The sequence below is a fragment of the Crocuta crocuta genome, unplaced genomic scaffold (genome assembly GCF_008692635.1).
Source record: "Crocuta crocuta isolate KB4526 unplaced genomic scaffold, BGI_CrCroc_1.0 scaffold70, whole genome shotgun sequence".
NCBI lineage: Eukaryota > Metazoa > Chordata > Mammalia > Carnivora > Hyaenidae > Crocuta > Crocuta crocuta.
The window spans coordinates 3,514,743-3,524,636 of NW_027528417.1; positions in this window are offsets into that span (position 1 = coordinate 3,514,743).

Sequence of the window (9,894 nt, forward strand, 5' to 3'; positions counted from 1 at the left end):
CTTGATTTCTGCTCGAGTCATGATCCCAGGGTCATGGGACCCAGCCCTGCACTGAATGTGGAGCCTGTTTAAGACTCTCTCTCTCAGGGCGCCTGGGTGGCTCAGCTGGCTAAGCGTCCAACTTCAGCTCAGGTCATGACCTTGCACTCTGGGAGTTCGAGCCCCATGTCAGGCTCTTGTGCTGACAGCTGGGAGCCTGGAGCCTGCTTCAGATTCTGGGTCTTCCTCCCTGTGCCCCTCTCTGCTTGCACTCTGTCTCTCTCTCTCAAAAGTAAATAAACGTTAAAAATTTTTTTTTAAGATTCTCTTCCTCTGCCCCTCTTTTCTCTCCCCTGCTCTCTCTCTCTCTCTCAAGATAAAAATAAAATAAGCTTCCGCCTCATAAAAATCTCAGGGATGGGATCCCTCTGCCCAGGGCATATGCTGGTATTTCAGGACCAGCTGCTCTCTTCAGGGCTGTGGGGCTCTGAATTCACCGTGCTCATTCAGGAGCACTGCAAGTCTGGGGAATGGGGACGTGCAACCGGCCAAATGTCCAGGTAGGCTGATCCCAGGGTGAGCTCTTGGGGTACAAGTCATCTGCTTACTTCCAAGCTCCAGCACACACAAATGTGCATACTTATTCCCTCTTCCGATAAACCTGGAGACTTTGGGGTGTCTTGCAAGACGGGCTCCGACCGGCCGCAGGGATAGCCCCCCCGGAAACGCCTGGGAACCTTGACTCCTGAAAAGCAGGGAACTTTACCAAGTGGCCAGCCAGCCCGGATGGGCACTCACCAGTGGGATGCTGCTGCTTCAGAATGATTTCTGTGAGCTGGATTTTCTTTGCCCGGGGGGTGGGGAGGGTGGGGGGGTTGGAGGATGCAGGTGATTCTCGCCTGCCACGAGGTGCACAGGTCTGCAGGGTCCTAGCCCCCTTGGCAGACTCACGGAGTACGTACCGTGCATGTATGGGCAAGCGCATGGGTTAGGGCGCCCAGGGTCCTGGAATACGTACCCTGAGGCCAGCTCATGGAGGGGGCTATTCAGGGTATCTGGCTTGTGTCTTAACCTCCACACATGCGTATATCCCCCTGCAGACATGGCTGGAGGAATCTGGAGAGATCCTCAGGTACCCTCTAGTAACAGATATCTGGGAGCTTTGAAGGCTGGGAAAGCCTGGGACCGGCTGAGGCAGCCTTTCCAAATGGGGACTGGCCATCACCACGTAAAGCTGTTGCGTCAGAAATACTTGCTGGGTGTGAGCACCCACCCTCCCCAGAAGCAATGTGGTTTTGGAGGACCACCTGAGCCCCACTTGCCTGAGGGGCCCCGAGGACCCAAGGCCAGCTGGCAGATCGGGCTCAGGTGGCGGCAGGGTGGGCAACGCATCTGAAATAGGGCAGCTGTAGGGAGAGGCCTAGTTGCGGAAGGGGCCATTGGGCCCACAATTAGGCACCTACAGAATTCCGAGCCATAAACGCCACAAACGCACATACTCCCTGTGAAGAGAAAGCTGGAGAAATCTTAGCGCTCTTGCCGGGCTGGGAGGGGTTGGGGCTTGCAGGGAACGGTCCCATCTGCCTGGTTCCAAGCCCTAATGTAGGTACTGGCTTTTCGTCCTTCCCCGTTTTTACTCGAGTCACCAAGGATCACATTCCCCAATAACTGACTTAGACATAAGTTTTAATCATAAAGTCTGACTTCAGGGGAATCAGGCTAAGATACCCAGCTTCTATAAAAATTCTTTCTTTCCAGATTATAGAGTCAGCTAAGGAGTTAACAATTTATTCCAGATTTGTGGAGATTCCTGCCAGAATTCCTTCTCCCTCCCAAGGCTTCCTTCAAGGCTGCCCACCCCAAACCCTACTCTACCATCGTTTGTTGCAATGTGGTCTTAGTTGAGATGGCTCCAGGGCAGTAAGCCACGACCACTTCTGTGCTGACCACTCAGAGCCTGGATCCTGCTTCAGATTCTGTGTCTCCCTCTCTCTCTGCTCCTCCTCTGCTCATGTGTGTGTTCCCCCCCCCCTCTCTCTCTCTCAAAAATAAATAAAAATATTTAAACATTAAAAAAAAAAAAGCTAAAGAGAATAGGAACCATAGTGGATTCCCACACTGCCAGGCAGGGCTGCTGTCTCTCACTGAAACTAACTTGTCAATCTCTCCCTCAACTTTCCCTAGTATAAAATCCTCCGTATCTTCTAATACTCTGCCTTCACAGAGTATACAGCTCAAACAGGCGTCTGGATACATACTGTGGGCTGAAAACGCTTTGAATCAAGAATGATAGGGACATGAAGCAAACCGGAAATCCGGTAGCAAGCCTGGTCAGTTTGCAAGTGCAATGGACAAGATGGAGGGACAGTTGGGTCAGATTTCTCAGCATTTGGTGCAACTGAGTAAGGTTCAGTGGCTTGCGGGGCTTAAGAAATATCCTTACAATCCTCCAAGAAAGTTAAAAAGTAACAAGGAACCAGAACAAAGTTACCCACAAGAGAAAGTACCTGGATTCATTTCCATTGGCATTGCTTGCTCTCAGTAGGATGGTGTTGGGCTCCTTATACTTACTTGCTTAAGGGAAAGGATTTGTGGTCCTGTGGTCCTTTCTTCTGTTTTACTGATAAACGAAAGGGCAAAGGTGGAAGATACTCCCAAGCTGGCAAAGTTCTGACACTAAACCAACTGAACTAAGGAAAGAACACATGAGATAGGCGTGGATGAGTCCAGATAGAAGTCATAAGAAAAAAAGAAGTCATAAGGGTCATTTCTACAGAAGGGCAGTGGCTAATGAACAATAAATACTAGTAAACAATAAATACAGAATGAACACAGGAACAGAGAGACCACAGCCAGTTTCACTAGACGGTTACTTGTCTTAAGGTTCTTTAAATTCATATTGAGACTGGGTTCACAATGCTTAATCTTGACACTCCACAGGGAGGTCAGATCAGACGTTGTCAACAACAAAAGGGGTCTTAAAACACCCACCCTCGGTGTAGTGTACTGTAGTTTGGGATAGGGTGCCACCTAGTGGTCAGTGGTAAATTTATGTTTTCAAATTAGGGGCAAGTAAGCAAAGTCAAAGGTCTAAACCGGTACTGTCCGGGGGGCGCCTGGGTGGCTCAGGTGGTTTAGCATCTGACTTCAGCTCAGGTCATGATCTCACAGTTCATGAGTTTGAGCCCCACATTGGGTTCTGGGCTGACAGCTTGAAGCCTGGAGCCAGCTTTAGATTCTGTGTGTGTGTGTCTCTCTCTCTGCTCCTCCCCAGCTCGTGCTCTGTCTCTCTCACACACACAAAAATTAAAGTAAACATTAAACTGGTACTGTCCAATATATTTGTAACGCGAGCCACAATGTGGGAAATGTGTAGAGAGCTGAGGACCATGTGGGTGTTAGCAGTTTCTGTAGAAATGCACAAAGGTTGTAGGAGGCATTCTCTGAGCATAGAAATGATGAGAGATGATTCTAGGTTTGACCCCAGATCCTTGCAACGAGGTCATACATCTGGTCTAAGAATCTGTGGGATGGTCCCGAGGCTGAGGGCACTGAGCCTCAGGAATGTTTTGGACCAGCTGCGTTGACCTGAGGTCAAAGAGGGTCATGAAAGACTATTTGTGCTGAGGGTACTTGAGTCGTGAGTGCCCCAGAGGACTAGTGTGTATTGTTTAACCCCAGGTTTAGTGAGGGTCACCTGGCCCTGCATACATCCAGGCTGATAGACACTCACAGGGGGTGGGGGCGGGGGGGCAGGTGAGCTTCAGGAAGGCCTGCCGTGACTTGGCTTACGGGCACATTTCCATAGGCAACTTGCCCCCGCCACCAGTACACACACCTATCCTCAGATCTTTCAGGTGCTGAAGCCAGCACTTCACTGGATCCCAAAGAACGCTGCTGATCGAGGTGCTATTTTCTGACTCAACTCACATCCTTCTGGATCTCTGAGATATGTAAAAAAAATAAAATAACATAAAACAACACCTGTTTGATTCGCCCAGTGGAATAATTGGCTTTTCTTCTTCTGGAACCGACTATTGACATTCACCAAAATGCCTGACAAGCAGAGGGTGAGAAAATAAGGCTCCTGGAGAGCTCCCATGCGCCTTGGGCAGAACAGCCTGCTCTCTGTCGTGGAAGGTTCATGAACTTCTTAACCATCATTGATAGTGCAGGAACATTTGAGACTATTGCATAACCTCAACTTTATTTTTAAAGATCTTTTATTTTTGTACGTAGTCTCTGCACCCGATGTGGGGCTCAAACCCGCAACCCCAAGTTCAAGAGCTGCACGCTCCACCAACCCAGCCAGCCCAGAACCCCACATGACCTCACCTTTTAATCTGCAACGGCCCCGGCGGTCTCAAACACAGAGAGAGCTTAAAACCATTCGTGATGGAGATGTACAAGGACAGACATGCCCAATGTACCGGGAGTACCTAGAGGAGGCTGGCCTGAGTGAGACACAGTGAGTTCTGGAAAGAAAAATGCCCACAGGGGAGAACTCGGTTCAATTCACTCAGAGAGCATCCGCATTTGGCTTTTCTTCCATTAGCACCTTCTGCTGACATATGTCTGCCCAGCTCTGGAGGAAGTTACATTTATCAAGATGTTGAGGGGGCGCCTGGGTGGCTCAGTCGGTGAAGCCTCTGACTTCAGCTCAGGTCATGATCTCACAGTTCGTGAGTTCGAGGCCTGTGTCGGGCTCTGTGCTGACAGCTCGGAGCCTGGAGCTGCTTCCAGTTCTGTGTCTCTCCTCTCTCTGCCCCTCCCCTGCTCACACTCTCTCTCTCTCTCTCAAAAATAAACAGTAAAAAAAAAGATGTTGATTGTAACTGTTTGATATAGACAAAAATTGGAAAATACCTTCATTATTCCTGTGGAGGATTGGCTCTATCAATCCAGACACATCCATACCATGGAATCCTAGGTAATCATTAAGAAAGAGGTGAAGAAAACAAAAGGACACAAATATATGAAAAATAATGGTTTTCAAAATATTGGACATCAGGTGATCAAGGACAGTGGTCCCCATGGGACTCTTTAATACCAAATGCCCAAGCACAGTCTGGCTTCTCTTACCTCATGAAACTCATCTTGCACTTTGTTCTCTCTGCTCAAGGCATGTTGAACACGCATCTATCTCTCATACCAGGATTCCTCTCACCACAGGGCCTTTGCATCTGCTCTTCCCTTTACCTTTTTAACTTTTACCCAGCCTTCAGATCTCAGCCTCCTCAGGCTCTCCCTGATCCTTGGGCAGCCCCCACAATACTAAGGATGCGAATGTAAACTTATTGCTTTCGTTCTGACCTATTACAGGATTTACACGGGACTGTAAATTAATAATAAATTCAAGTGACACATGCTAAATTCTAATCAGATCTAGATCTATTTGCTTAGTTTGATTTAGACACAGAATCAGTTAGGATTAATACCAACTGCATGTAATAGAAAATTCAAATTAACAATGAATAGGCCTTGGGGTGCCTGGCTGGCTCAGTGGGAAAGGCATGCAAACTCCTGATCTTAGGGCCATGAGTTTGAGCCCCACCTTGGGTGTACAGGTGGCTAAAATAATAAAATTTTGGGGGCACCTGGGTGTCGCAGTAGGTTAAGCATCCGACTTGGGCTCTGGTCATGATCTCACAGTTCATGAGTTCAAGCCCCGCATTGGGCTCTGCGTTCACAGCTCAGAGCCTGGAGCCTGCTTCAGATTCTGTGTCTCCCTCTCTCTCTCTGCCTCTTCCCTGCTCTCTCTCTCACAGAAATAAATAAACATTTTTAAAAATTTAATAAAAAAATAAGCTTTAAAAAAATGAATAATAAGCCTTGTGTGCGATAAGGTTTCGTCATCACACATATACATATAAACACAAATCCAGTCTAGAGACCCTAAGATATCATAAGGAGCACAGGCTCTTCAAGCTTTCCACTCCTATATCCCCAGGACTCTCGTCTTCATGGTCTAAGATGGCTGTTGGAGTTCCGGCCATCACATTTACATTCTGGGCACAAGGATGAAACACTGGGTAAAAAGACAGAGAGAGAGAGAGAGAGAGAGATTAATCTTTTAAAGCAGTTTGCCGTATGACTTTAACTCCTTGCATCCCATTGGCAAGAACTTAGTCACGTGACTATCTAGCTGCATGGGGGACCGGGGAAATGGGAATGTCTAATCCAGGCAGTTACATAATAAGCTAAAATCAGAGATTATATGACTTTGGAAGATGAAGAGAAGTTGGGAGGGGTGGCTAACAGTCTACTTCAGAAACATTCACATATTACACTCTTTATTTAAATGGGAGGGAATGTGGGGAAATTTAAGAAATTGGTTACAAGGGGTGAAGGGAAAGGGGTAAAAAGAAGAGAAGAATGGGAATGGAGTAATACAGATGAGGACAGAGTTATACTCCTCTGAGAATATCTTTTTGTCACAGAACCATAGTAATGCACCATATACCCTTCACATTCTCCTTCAAAAAATAAACAAAGTTGTTCAGACTAATGAGGAGGTGGTGGGACGCCAAGATACAGCACAAGCAGTGACACATGAACCTGTATTATAAATAAAAGACAAACTCCCACTGAAGGGGTGAGGAAGAAAACTGCTCTAAGTGACCTTGGAAAACAGGACCTGGTCTGCACAATCCAAGGTTAAAGACAAAAATGATGACATAAATGCTGTAATCCTGATAATAAATGTGTTTTTCCAAGGAGTGTGGGTTGACACTTCTGACACTACTTCATGTGTGCTTTATGAATAAATAAGAACATTGTATACAATGGAGAGTCTGGTTTCTCACCACTGGAAAAAATGTTACAAATAAGAAACAGTGTAGTTTTTTTTTTTTTAATATTTTTATTTATTTATAGGAGAGAGAGAGACAGCATGAGCAGGGGAGGGTCAGAGAGAGAGGGAGTCACAGACTCTGAAACAGGCTCCAGGCTCTGAGCTGGCAGTCAGCACAGAGCCCGACGCGGGGCTCGAACCCACGAACCGCGAGATCATGACCTAAGCGAAAGTCGGACGCTTAGCCGACTAAGCCACCCAGGCGCCCCAGAAACCGTGTAGTTTTGGATTGGAATTACAGAGACCAGCATAAAATCTTTTTTTTAATGTTTATTTATTTTTGAGAGAGAGAAAGAGAGAGAGAGAGAGCACAAGTGGGGGAGGGTCAGAGAGAGAGGGAGACAGAGAATCCCAAGCAGGCTCCACACTGTCAGCACAGAGCCCGATGCGGGGCTCAAACTCACGAACTGCGAGATCATGACCTGAGCCAAAGCTTAACCAATGAAGCCCCCCAGGCGCCCTGAACATTTGTATACAGATAGAGTTATATAGATGTGTGTGCACGGGTTAGCAGAGATACATGAATTTCCTGCATCTTTTTCTGCAGAAAGGGCCTAGAGACAATGAGATCCGAGTAGCAATGAACACACTTAGCACCTAGATACTGGTTTCTATGCACTGCTCTTCAGTAAAAGGACCAGGATTCCTTGGAGAGTGGTTGATTCAAAGTCTGGGGCAGAGAAAATACAAGATGAATTCAGAATATTTTGTGATGCCAGTAAGGAAGGAAGTGTGAAAAGTGGAAGGGCGTTGTCAAGAAGACACAGGGACCCAAAGAGGACAAGTTCTGAATGGCCAAAGTTAGAACAATTTGAGCATTAAAATAAATAAATGATGTTGCTGGATTATAACCCATAACATAAGATAAATATTATGAATCTAGACTGACATAAATACACAAGAAAGAATTCTTACAGAAAAACCCAATGCATGCATGTAAAAAGAGGGAAATAGAAAAATCAATAGGAGACAAGTACCAGTGTACTAATTCCTTTCAGACAAGATGGATGCTAAACTTAGAAGGCAAGCATTTGAGAGAAACAGGATATTTAGATAATCTTTCAGTATCTACTCCAAGCGAGTTCTGAACACAAGGGGAAGGTAGTATTTTATAGAGGAGAAACTGCACAGGCTGCACTTAACCAAATGGTCAAGGTTGGCGTGTGACAATGTAACAATGTCATTGGTCAAGGTTAGTGTGTGACAATGTAACAATGTCATAAAGGCTGATAAGCTACACTGAGAAGGACTAGGAGTCACTTTGTGGTCTTCTTGCCCAAACTGTATAACCTCATTCTAATCATGAGAGACCATCAGACAAGCCCAAATTGATGGCTATCTTAACAAAATTCCTGACCAACACTCTTTCAAATGTCAAGGTCCTGAAAGATAAGGAAAGATTACAGAATGTGTGGCGTGTGGCATGTGTCTCAGATGAGAAGACGCTGTGGAGAAATAACAAGTCAATGCTCTGTGAACTCCCAACACAGGAAAAGGCCATCAGGGAAATACTGCTACTGCTGAACTTCCAGGAAGTTCTGTACTTTAGATAATAGTATTATAACGAGTTTAATTTCCTGGCTTTAACCACTGTACTTCAGTTATATGAGATGTTAGATTGGAAATTAAGTGGGAAATATGTGGGAACTTTCTGAATGATTTTTGCAACTTTTCTATATAAGTCTAAAATTGGTTAAAAATGACGTCTTTTTTTAAAGGTATGGTTCCGAGGTGCCTGGCTGGCTCAGTTCATAGAGCACACCACCCTTGATCTGGGGGTTATGAGTTCAAGCCCCATGTTGGGCCTAGACCTTATTTAAAAAATAAAACAGGATAAAATAAAATAAAAGGTGTGGTTCTGTAAATGTGAGGTTTGGTGTAACAATAATAATATATTTTGATGTGAATACATTATCATATCTAACAGGTGTTATTAAAATTATTTGCATTGGAGCACCTGGGTGGCTCAGATGGTTAAGCAGTGGACTCTTGATTTCCCCTTGGGTCATGATCCCAGGGTCCTGAGATCGAGCACTGAACCTGGCTTGAGATTCTCTCTCTCTCTCTCTCAGGTAAAAATAAATAGAGGTGCCTGGGTGGCTCAGTAGGTTGAGCATCTGACATCACCTCAGGTCATGATCTCACAGTTTGTGAGTTCAAGCCCTGTATCGGGCTCTGTGCTGACAGCCCAGAACCTGGAGCTGCTTCAGATTCTGTGTCTCCCCTTCTCTCTGCCCCTCCCCCGCTCATGCTCGCTCGCGCGCTCTCTCTCTCTCTCTCTCCCCCCTCTCTCCCTCTCAATAATAAATAAACATTAAAAATAAATAAAAAATATAATATAAATAACTAAGTTGTTGCATTATGTTTTAGTAAGAAACATGTCAAGAGTTTAGCTAAGGTGCCCATTTTATTGCTGACTTGCATTTACTTTGTTTAACCAAGCAGCTTTCCAGAGACCCTAACTCACACTAGCTCCCCATACAAGCACTTGCCCTAGACAATGACCTGAAGAGTCACAAGCCACTGTAAGTTCCTGACATGGCTTCCTCAACACGCCTTATGACCCACAGTCTCTCCTCTCTCTAGGGCCTTCCCCGTGCACACCTGAGATAAGACTCCCTATGGAAAGGCGCCTGGAGTTAAGCCTCCCACTTCAGCTCAGCTCACGATCTTGCAGTTAGTGGGTTCGAGCCCCACCATAGGGCTCTGTGCTGGCAGCTCAGAGCCTGGAGCCTGCTTTGGATTCTGTGACTCCTTCTCTCTCTGCCCCTCCCCCACCCATGCTCTGTTTCTTTCTCAAAAATAAATAAACATGAAAAAAATATTTAATCTCTAGAATGGTCTGAAGGACATATAGTCTATAAAGAAACATTTACTAAAAAAAAACCAAAAACTTACTGATAATACATACAAACACTATCGTATTTATAATTTTTTTAAGTTGGCTCCACACCTAGTACGGGACTTGAACTCACAACCCTGAGATCAAGAGCTGCATGCTCTACTGACTGAGCCAGCTGGGTGCTCCAAGAATAAATGGTATTTAAGNGCAGCATGTTTCA